The sequence below is a fragment of the Ailuropoda melanoleuca genome, unplaced genomic scaffold (assembly GCF_002007445.2).
Source record: "Ailuropoda melanoleuca isolate Jingjing unplaced genomic scaffold, ASM200744v2 unplaced-scaffold6034, whole genome shotgun sequence".
Lineage (NCBI taxonomy): Eukaryota > Metazoa > Chordata > Mammalia > Carnivora > Ursidae > Ailuropoda > Ailuropoda melanoleuca.
The window spans coordinates 853,370-865,615 of NW_023234215.1; positions in this window are offsets into that span (position 1 = coordinate 853,370).

The window sequence follows — 12,246 nt, forward strand, 5'->3', positions numbered from 1 at the left end:
TACTTTGTTTTTTGTTTTTGTTTTTCTGTATGGATGCTTCTTAATGTCCCAGGAACCTTAACTTTTTCTGCTCAACCATCTTTTGTACAAATTGCTTCACGATTACAAGATGGCTAATGCAACTCCAGCCATCACATCTGTGTCTATAAGAGGAAAAAAGAGGAAAGAGGAAGACTTTTTTTAGGAAGCATTTCCAGAAGCTTTCTCCAACACCTTCTGCATATCCTTTGGAGAACTTAGCCACATGTCCTTCCCTATCTGCAAGAAAGAGTAAGAAATGTGGTTTTTCAGCTAAACAAAATCAAGGCACTATAAGGAAGATGTTTAATAATGATATGAGGTAATCTGGGGACAAATGTGCATGAGGAATATTGTTTCTTATTCTTAACCAATATCACTCTGCCCCAGGTCAATATGATTCTTAGCAAAATATTTATTCCTTATATAATAGTTAAGGGACTGTATACTTAAAGTGGAGAGACATATTCTTTCACTTGCCAAGTTTTAAAAAGTACTGCGGAACAAAAACTTATTTTAAAAAATCACATAAGTAAAACTTAAGGTTTTTTAGAGATTAAAACTTGATTACAACTGCAGGCCAAGATGTAGCCGGCAAATGTTTTTTAAAAAAATTATGAATGCATTGCTATACTCAAATCAAGATATTTTACCCGAAACATAAATTTGTGACTTCTTTTGAAAAATTGGCAGTTCTGGTGAAACTGAGTCCATATTCCCAAAGGCTACAAATTGGCTAGAAGTGGAAAGTGCCTTTCCCAGTGCCCTCTGTCAAAGCCAGCGTCCTCTGAAGCTTGCCCTTCATGTCTAGATAGGAAGGCTTCAGCTGAAACAAGTTTTCTATACGTTTATCTTTTTTGAAACAATTTCAGAATAATTAAAAAGGGCTGCTTTTTCCAACCAACCTGACTTATTTTGATTTCTTTCCTGACCCCTGCAGGCATTGAGGTGTGTAGTTACTTGTGGTAAATGAATTTCAATATAAAATGAATTATGTTGCCATGTGGCACACAATATAATTTTCTTCCCAGTGTTCGTTGTTTCTCTTCTCCCTGGATTTGAGTGTAAGCTCCACCAGAAAGGTGCACAGCACATAAAGGGAACTCAATACATGTTTTTGGAAGAAATTTATTGCATGCTTACTATGTGCAAGCATTCCAGAACTCTCTTTTCACAAATATTATCCAATTACAAATATTAACAACATACTTCCAATTTAGGCATTATTATTCCTCTTTACTAATAAGAAAACTGAGGTGGAGAGAGGTTAGCTGACTCAAACAAGCTCAGACTGCTAGGTTTCCAAAGAGCCAGAAGTTAAATGCAAGTCTGACCAATGATTGCACCCTGAACATTCCTCTTCAAATGGCCTTCCATATCCATAACACAATGGAAAAAAAGGTTTAGGACTTCGTAATCCTAAAAGAAAATTATATGTCCTGTGACTCTAGGTTGCTTATTCACGACCTTCTACAATGTAAATTTCAATCGTCAGCTGGTAAATTTCTATGGGAAAGAGGATGACAAAACACAGTCTTTCTTACATCAGAGCAATTCTCTCCACACCAGAAGCTTGGGTTAAGTAGATGAATTGTTTCCATTTGGAGTTGCCCTAGTTATGTGTCTATGTGTAACAATCAAGTTTGCATCTCCAGATTGGATGTCTCTTGACTTCCACATCCATATCCCTTACAAATTATTTTCAGCCTCATGACTCACAGAAATATCAAACTCAGTATCTTCAAAAGCGAATCATTTAAAACCTTCACAAATGAGCACTTTGCTGCTGTCCTTATCTTTGTGACTAATAGTATCTTCTACTCTTTGTCCAAACATACAACAAACCCAGAATTCTGCAATTATCTGGGTACAAGAAGAATAGAAAATTAATGCACTCCCAGAGGAGACAGACTGATAAATCAAGTAATTACAACACTGGGGTCAGATAGCAAAGAGCAGAGGCACATGTCAACGCCTGTATGCACACAGAAGACTTGGAAGTGCTTTTCCCTACACAGGGAAGTGAGGGACAGCTCCATGAGCACGGTGAAGGGAGGCATTCTAGTTGAAGTGGAAGTCAGCATTCCCAAAGCAAACAAAGCCAAAAACAAACAACCCAAAGCAAAACAAAACAAGCAAAAAATAAGAATGACTGGAGTTCCAAAAAACACAGTTCTAAAAACCACGATTATGGAGGACGGATTGGAAGGCTCTTAGAGCTGGAAGACCAATGAAGATGGTCCAGATGAGAGATGAGGAATCACATACAGCAATTAAGCTGGAGACAGCTGGACGTGAGCGTGAGGCAGAGACAGTGTCTAGGATGACTCCCCGGTTTCTTTCTTGAGTAAGTGGGAGCATCATGAAACCATTAACACGAGAAAGAGAAACGCAGAGTAGTTTTATTATGGAAAGACAATGGCTTTGTTTTGAGCGGTTTTAAACTTGGAAGTATTTGTGGGAGTTGCAGAGAGGTATGTCCTGTCTCACAGTTGGAAAGGACATAATTGATGTTCCCCACCCCCACCTCCTACCTTTTATTACATAACGTCCAGGTTATCCGTCCCTAAATACTGGAAGTTGATTTAGGGCAGGAACAACGTTTTAAATTGCTTTCTATCTAAGTAACTATTGGTATAAATACTTGTTTTCTCTGTATGAATATTCAGAGCATCTCGTCTTTCCTCTGTTCAGCAAGGACCACCTAGTCATTTCCCCCCTTACACGTCTTTCCTCCTTCCCTACTAGTATCACCTCACCCCTACTCTAGACTCTAGGATTTGTTGTGAAAATCACGCCAACCAGCAGTGCTAGTGAGGATTACTACTGAGTGAAATAAGATGAATGTGAGAAAGAAGGGTATGAATTGTATCTCAATAAATTTGTTATAAAAAAAGAAAGAAAAAAAAGAAGAGATGAGAAAAAAAGAAGAGCTCAGAGAATGAGGAGGTGGTTTAATGTATGTGGTGATAGTTGTTGAGAAAGAGAAAGAAGGATAAAGTTAAATTCAAGTTTTCAGGAAGCAGCAACAAACTGAATACAGGACATCCGGAAGGAAGAAAAGATTGTAAAGATGGTTGCAGCGTATTAAGAATACCTCCTGAGAAGGCTAGAAAAGACTGGAAGTACTCGAACAGGTTGGTGTTTGACTGTGTTTTCTAGAAGGCCCATGGGCTGAGACCGGGCCTGGCGGGGGCGGCTGGGAGCACCAGCACAGTCACTGGTAGGCAAACGTCGGGGGAATGATGGCATTGGTGTTTGGTTTTGCTCTTCAGTTTTATTAGGCATAACTGACAAATAGAATTTATATATACAAAGTGTACAATGCGATGATTTACTATACATAATACTTTATGAAATGATTCTCAGAATTAGGTGAATTAGCAAATCCATCAGTTCTTAGAGTTACCTTGTTTGGTTTGTGTGTATGGTAAGAACGCTTTGGGGTCTCCCTGCTTAGCGAATTGCAAGTACGCAATACAGCGTTGTTACCTACGGTCACCAGGTACCCGTGAGATCGCCAAAGCTTATTCATTTCATAACTGAAGCCTTGTACCTTTTGACTGGCATCTTTGTCCCTCCCCTACCTGTCAGCCCCTGATAAACACACTTTAATCTTCATTAGGGTATCTATCTCTATCTACAGCCCTATCTATCTATCTATCTATCTATCTATCCATCCATCCATCCATCTCTCTATCTATCCAATATTGACTATCTGGCTTCCTCAAAACTGCTTAGAGGAAAAACCCAACCGTAGTTAAATACCTGAATCCCTGCTATTATTTCTCTCGCGCAAGCTCCATAGAATTGTCTGTATGGAACATATCTTAGTTGCAGACCAAAGCTTATAATTAAGAATCCTGGGACTTTTTATTTTTGGTTTGAGCCTCATGCTTATGACCATTGTTTATTAACATTTTTCATATGTTTTCTGCAACTGGAAATTACTTAAATCTCTCCTGCCTCATTTTCAGTTGTTTTGAAGGATCACTGCCTCTATATGGGGTGACTTCTCAGATGCCCGAGTATAAATTTCAGGTTTGCTTATAGCCAATATTTTACATATGCTTAACTCAAAGTAACATCATAATTTGTTAATAATTAGTCTATGGATTACAGGCAGTTTGATAGCATATATATATATATATATATATATATATATATATATATATTTGGTCNAATATATTTGTTCAACAAATATTTACAAAGGCCCACATTGTGACAGGCACAGCTGAGGCCACTGAAAGTGGAGAGCAATATAAGACCTCATGAAAATGACATTCTAATAGACAAAGATAGACCAAGAAAGCAAAATAAGTAAAATATGAGAGACTGATGGTAGGACAGAGTAGCTTATGGGAGACCAAAGCTCCCACCAAGACCAAGAGACCTGGATAAAATACAAAAATTTATCTGTTTTGAGACATCAGAAAGTTGCAGAATCAACAAGAGCTAGAGAGGCTGATATTCCGGAGAGGAGAGCACCAGAGAAAAGGGAGTTTATCCTCTGAAGATAACTTCACTATTTTCCCAGGGAGCGTTTGAAGCTACTGGACACGGCTAGCTGATAAGAACCCAGGCTTGGCCAAAGCAGAAGGCCACTGCAGTGGCAGTTGTAGGAGGCTGGAGTGACAGACACTTGAGGGTTTGCACCTACCTCCAGCTTTCCCTTCGAGGCCTTTGCTCGGTTCTAAACCTCCATGGGGTGGGAAGCTAACAAAAAGCAAAACCCTCTGATAAACAGAAAGCCATTTCCACAGTCTCGTAGCGCGGGAGACAAAGACCTGCCAGGGGAAGGAGCCACAATGAACCCTCCGGGCTCTTAGCTAAAATCCACAGGAAGTCATCAGAGATTTGAAATTTCAATTAGGGTGGACAGGGGAAGCCCCAGAGAGAAGGGGACACAAGCATCAACAGCTGAAGGAGGTGAGAGAGCAGGCAGGGTGGCCGGCTGAGGGAAGAGCGTTGCGTGCAGAAGGGAAAGCCTGTGGAGGATTATACCCGGCACGTTCAAGGAACGGCCGAGCCCCCCCTCCCCCGCCCTGGGGCGGGGGTGGGGGAGCTGGCGGCATAGCACGAGATCCGGGAGTTAAGAGCTGGAGCCCGAGACACACCGCGGTGGAATGTGTCAGCCCCCGTGGACCCCTGGACAAACTCTGGATTTGATCTCAATGAGATGAGAAACCTCGGAAGGAATTTTTTTTTTTTTTTAATATTTTAACTTTGGAATCCTTCTAGAGGAGTTTGGGTAGAGAAATGTCATGATATGACCTATTTATTACCAGGGACAGTCTGGCTGCTGGATTGAAAAGAGACTGAAGTGAGGCATTTTGGAAGCAGAAAGACCAATTAGGAGGTTTTTTGAACAACCCAGGTGGGAGACAACAGTGATCTGGACGAGAATGGACATGGTGGGCAGGGGGGAGATGCTGGGTATATTTTAAAGGTAGAGTTCATAGGATTTACTGACAGAATGGATTTTGAGTATAAGAGGAAGAGGGGAAGTCTGCAAGATGTTTTGACAGAAACAACTGGGAAGGATGGAATCGCCATTCATTGAGAGGGAAGAGACTGTGGGCATCCTCAATGGGGAAGATTGGGAACTCAGATTTGGAAACAATAACTTTGCACTGCCTTCCAGACATCTAAGCTAAAGTGTCACACGGACAGTCAGAGCCTGAAGTTTAAGGGAAAGATGGGGGATAGAGCTTTTGGTTTACCAATCATCAGCATGGAGATGGCGCGTAAAGTCAGAAGCCTGGGTGAGATCAACAAGGGAGTGAGCAGGGATAGAACCAGAAGAAAGGTCCAATCACTGAGTCCTGGGCACTCAACTAGTTAGAGGTCATGGAGGGGAAGGGGAATCAATCAGTGAGGTGCGGAAGGAAAAAGAGAAACCAAGTAAAGAATGTGTTTCAAGGACAGTGTGCAAACTCTTTGCAATTAAGACAACAATGTGAAGCTGAAAAATGACTATTATACTAATATGAAAGCCCCCCAACCTTTGTAAAAACACTTTCGGTGAAGCAGTAGGCGAGAAAATCTGATCAGAAAGAGCTCAAGATACCCTATGACCCAGCCATTGCACTATTGGGTGTTTACCCCAAAGATACAGACATAGTGAAGAGAAGGGCCATATGACCCCAATGTTCATAGCAGCATTGTCCACAATAGCTAAATCATGGAAGGAGCCGAGATGCCCTTCAACAGATGACTGGATTAAGAAGCTGTGGTCCATATATACAATGGAATATTATTCAGCTATAAGAAAGAACGAATTCTCAACATTTGCTGCAACATGGACGGCACTGGAGGAGATAATGCTAAGTGAAATAAGTCAAGCAGAGAAAGACAATTATCATATGATTTCTCTCATCTATGGAACATAAGAACTAGGATGATCGGTAGGGGAAGAAAGGGATAAAGAAGGGTGGGTAATCAGAAGGGGGAATGAAACATGAGAGACTATGGGCTCTGAGAAACAAACTGAGGGCCTCAGAGGGGAGGGGTGGGGGAATGGAATAGACTGGTGGTGGGTAGTAAGGAGGGCACGTATTGCATGGTACACTGGGTTTATACGCAACTAATGGAGCATCAAACTTTACATCGGAATCCGGGGATGTACTGTATGGTGACTAACATAATATAATAAAAAATCATTTAAAAAAAAAAGAAAGAGCTCAAGAGATATGGGGAAAGAAATCGAAGACAGTAAATATAAAACATCTTTTCCTAGAATTTTTTTCTGTAAAGGAGAGCAGAGAAATGGGCTGTGATAGCTGGACAGAGAGATAAGACTTAGAAAGGCAGAGAGATGCCTGGTGTTTTTGTTGTTGTTGCTGTTTGTGTTTTTATATTTTTTAGTTGATATGCTACTGGAGAGGATAGTGATGGACTAAATTGATGCTGTAGCAGAGGAGGAGCACTACCCGAGCAATGGCCTTGAGTAGGTGGGAGGAGATGGGAATGAATGCACAAAGGGAGAAACAAGATTGTTCGTCCATAGCACAGCAGAAACCACTCGGATGGTACAGATCCAGGCAGGTGGTAGGTGTGGGTAGCTTGCCAAAGCTCTTGACAGTTTCTTCTTTCTCTGTGCAGTGGAAAGCTAAGTCAGAATGGAAAGTGAGAATCACGGGGGATATACAGGAAGTCTGAGCAGAGAAAAGGAGGCTTTTATTTATTTATATTTTATTTTTAAAAATTTTTTTTAAAGATTTTATTTATTTATTTGAGAGAGAGTGAGTGAGCACAAGCAGGGGAGGGGCAGAGGCTGAGGCAGAGGGAGAAGCAGGCTTCCCGCCGAGCAGGGAGCCTGGTGCTGGACTCCATCGCAGGACCCCGGGATCATGACCCGAGCCGAAGGCAGATGCTTACCTGACTGAGCCACCCAGGCGCCCCAGAAAAGGAGGCTTTGAAAAAAAAAAAAGCCAAAGAGAGTGGGGGGTGGCTGGGTGGACTAGGCAGATAGGGTAAGGCTCTGGGCAGTGTTAATTCCAACTTAAGACACTGATCGTGACCTTAAGGTGAAACTCCTGAACTTGGGTATGAGTTCATCTTCAGCCACATTCAGCCGTGACTATGCAGGAGCTGGGAAGCTGGAGAGTTAGACTGAACTGGGGAGTAACTTTGACCAGGGAGAATCAGCTTCTGATTTTGTCAGTTCAACGGGTGTAAAAGGATATTTTATGATTTTAACATGTAGTTCCCTAATTTTTAAAAATATACTTTGTAGGCTTTGGGATTCCTCTGTTGTAAAATGCCTGGTCAGACTCTGCCCATTTTTTTCTATTGAGGTTTCTGTCATGTTCCCATTGATGTGTGGGAGTTCCTTGCATGTTCTAGATATTATTCCCTTGTCTGTGTTAGTCATAACTAATGTCTTTCCCAATCTACCATCTGCGTCTTACCTTTATTCATGGTGTCCTTTGATGAATAGAAAGCCTGACTTTAATGTAATTGAATATATCCTATTTTATTATTATTCCTATTTGATACACGCTTTGGGGGTATCATTTCAAAAATCTTTCCCTACCTCTGGGTCACATAGATATTCTCTATATCATCTTCCGTGGACTTTATGTCTTTGTCACCACAGGAAAGTTTAAACCATCTGAAGGCCGCTTTGTATGTGGTGTTTAGTAGGGAATCCGTTTTGTTTTTCTCCAATAATGATTCAGTTTTCCTAATGCCACCACTAAGCAATCTCCCCTCTTCTCAATGGTGTGTGCTATCCCCACTTTATCAGATATTAAGTTCCCACATATGCACTGGTCTCTAAGTTCTAAATTAAAATTCATTAGCATATTTATCTGTTTTTGTGCCCAAAAAACACACTAGAAATCTTGAAGGGCCCATCACACATTTTAACAAATATGCTAATACATGTCCATCATGCCTGAGGTCAGATTAGGAACTCCCATCCTGCTAAATCTGGTCCAAGACATTGCTTTAATAGGCCAATAAATATTAAAAATAGAGAAAGGAAAACAAAGAATTACTGACCAAAAAGTGCTCAGGCATTACTCATTTATTCATTCATTTACTCGCTCATACAGCACATACTGACTAGGTGTCTATGGGCGGGGATTCGTGATGGGTAGAGCTGGAGATGCAAGGTTGAGCCGGAAGAAGCAAGTCACTGAAGTCATGAAACCACACCATCTTTGATGAGAAACAAACATTCGTCAAATAATTATTCAAACAAATTTAACGTTGTACTTGTGACAAGTACTGTAAGCAAGAGGAGCTGTTTAAGGAGGAAGGCTTGACTTCATAGGATTTGACCTGGTAGAGGAGAAAATAACAGGTAATATTTGTAGAGTGGATGGAAAGTAACCAGGCTAGGGAGTTGGAAGGAAGTTCCAGGAGAGGAAAGAGCATGTACAGAGCACCTATGGTAGAAAGGGCCTGAGTGCAAAGGTCTGAAAAAAAAATACAGATGTGTTTGTGTATCAATATTTAGGAGTCAGAGCAGAAGGAGTTAGCCACGGAGACTGCATGGGCACAGCCAGCAAGGGAAGAAGAGAACAGGACACATTGCTGTCCAAGAAGCCAAGAGCAAGTACACTCTAGGCTGGGCGATCTCACCGAACAGTACATTTCTGTTCTCTACCTCCTTTTAAGCAGTGGGTAACATTTCCTGATCTATGAACAGATTTAACACATAATGTTTATATTGGTGATTTTTTCATCCTTATAGAATGCTGTTTATACAGCATTTTGTACTTAACTTGAGATTAATCTTCTCTTCTTTTACAAAGGAATCAGCCAGATGTATATCTCAATGGAATATGCTTCTTCTCCTACCCAGTTATTTTATTTTTCCCTACGTGTTTCCCTGTCTTGTTCACCACAGGATTCCCAATGCCAAGAACAATGCCTGAGACATAGTAGGTTCTCAATAAAACTTGTCAGATGAGTTAATTAGTAAGGTAAACAAATGAAAATTTTGTAATTTTACATTTTTCTATGTTTGCTCATCGCACTCCTGGGGGTTGTATATCAATGGCATCTATTAAAAGTGTAGTAGGTGTCATGGACCGACTCTGGTCATGTTCAACACAAGTGCCTCAAAATTCTTTCACTGGCTTGTTTTTATTGAGAGTTTATTAAGTCAAAAGTACTGTAATAAGAATTGATTTATAATTTATTTCACACTTTATCCCCTTAGTTAAAAAATATACTTTGAAATGTCATGGAAACTGAGTTGATTAGTACACTATGCTTTATTGAGGCCAATTTTGAAAAGAACGTCAAAGAAATATAGACAGCATTAAAAAAATAAAAAATTTATTTGTTGGACAATAATATTTAAAAAACTTTTCTCCCATTATATAAAAGTATTCTTCTTAAGAAAAAATGGCCTAAATTTTCAGAAAGTGCACCACCAGTGCCAACTGTGGCATTTCACCTTAGTGTTGCCTACTTGATCCATTTGGGTCAGACGAGGTCTGGAGGTCATGTTGAGGGGAAGGGGTTGAAGGATTTGCCTGTGGGGAGCGACTTGGCCCTGGGGTTCGTCCCTAGACCAGGGTCTGAGGTGGGTACTGGTAGAACAGGAACCAGGGAGCTGGGGTTGCTGTTTGTTCATCTCTGTAGGGACAACTCTGATTCTGATTTTCCATGTGGAAATAAACATCCATTTCCAGCTGACCTTTTAAAAAAATCAGCCACAAGAAGTCTATGTAATTTAATTTTAGAAGTGGAAGTGACCATAGACAGTATCCAATATTTCTTTAATAACCTTACTTAATTGCGACTTCCTTTAAACTGTTCCTGAACTTTGGTCTGGTGCACGCTTTGCTAGAGCATGCTGGAAAACCAGTTCAAGTCAGCAGCCATCTTCACAGCCAAAAGACTTTTTTTTTTTTAATTCTTTATTTATTTGAGAGAGAGAGAGATCACAGGCACAAGCACGGGAGTGGAGGTGGGGGGTGGGAGAGGGGAGAAGCAGACTCCCCGCTGAGCAGGGAGCTCTAAGACACTGGGCTGGATCCCAGGACCCTGAGATCATGACCTGAGCTGAAGGCAGACACTTAACCTACCGAGCCACCCAGGCATCCCCCCAGAAGACATTCTTAAAAAAAAATCATTCTACGCCCATTTCATTGTCTTTTCAAATTTATACCTGATATTTCAAAATTGTATTATAGAGGAATCCATTTCAGTGACCATACAGTCTAATCTAAATACATTAAATAAATTGGGCAACTTGCTGAGAGGAAGTCCCTTACATTTCATTCCTTTGTTTAAAAAAAGTCACAATACCCCCATCACCATTTTAATAGCCTCAATGAGTGTGAAAGATGAAAATAAATATCTAAGATGAATTCTTTTCATATTGCTCTTCCACCCTTCTCTGGAATGAGGAAAAACATAAGCTACCCTTAAGGCATTAGGGATTGAAGGGTAGGTAAGAGTTTGGAAATATCCTATTGTCAAGGACTATGATGATAGCCTGAGTACATTTCTAGAACCTGAAACTAGCTTGTTTCTCTGTCCTCTGGAGAGCTTCATGCTAGGGATCATGATGTCATTAATAGGATGAGGTGTGTTTATGAAATCATTGCTGGAAAAACATGAGGGCTAAAAAACATGGAAACAGAAGCATGTCAACTATAGTCTCATGCCGATGACCCAGGCTTATTTTACTAGCAAAGTTTCAATGATAAATTTTGTGTCCACGGAAATAACAGAACTGCTCATCATGTGTCATTCATTAATAAAATAGAGCATGGGACTATGACATAGAATACAAGCCATGTAGTGTTTGACATTACTTTCGAGTTTAACTCTGTAGTCAGTAGTATAATTTTGGCTCTGTGTATAATAGTATAAGATGGTACAGGTTTTTAGGAACTGAAATGGTGTGAGTGGCACAGTTGGCTTTTCAAACAGGTCTCTCCCAACATCCCAGAGGATACAAACCAAAGGAAATGGAACAGTCTAGTTTCTCCTTTGTGGTCAGACTTTCCTGGTTTAAGCCAGTCGTTGAAAGGAGGTGCAGGAGGATGAGTCAGAGAGCCCTGTCATTGTTCTCTGGAGAGCCTAAGGATACTTAACTGCTTTCAAATTTTAATCTTCCAGGTTAAGGCCAGAGGTAATTCACCTCGTTTAAGTACATTGCAAACCAAACATAAATTGTATCCCATTCTTTTTCTTTTCTTACTACAAACTCTGGTTTTGGTGGTAGGAAAGGAAGAGAGAAATCGCCAGGAAATGTCCAGGAGTTCAATTTAGGAGATAGGTATAAGAAGGTCAGTGGATGGCTTTCATTTGGAACAAGGGAGGGTCTCGGAGAACAGCGGTAGCGCACATTTAGTTAACGTCTAGTAACTAGGATCTGAAGCGATGCGTTTTCTGTTGTAACTTACCCTTGATGTTGTTATTTTTTTGTAGCCTGGAATCCCTTGATCAATGTCTTTGATTTTTGGTTAATTTTCTTGCATCACTGCTATATTGGCCGTGACATTTCTAAAAACAAAAACAAGACCCCCCCCCCCAAAAAGGCAGAGGAAAACCCTGTCTGCACTGCACTTGGGATGTCCGCCGTAAATGTACTCCAGCGAGCTCCTGGAGTTCCTCGGTCGCAGGGAGGCCTTAGGAAGCCGGGTGGGAAAACCCGACCTCTCGGGCTCCGGCGGTCTCTCGGGCTCCGGCGGTCTCTGACCTCGGAGCGGCGGGCCGAGAGGGCAGCGCGCGGGGCGGAGCCGGGGCGCGGGA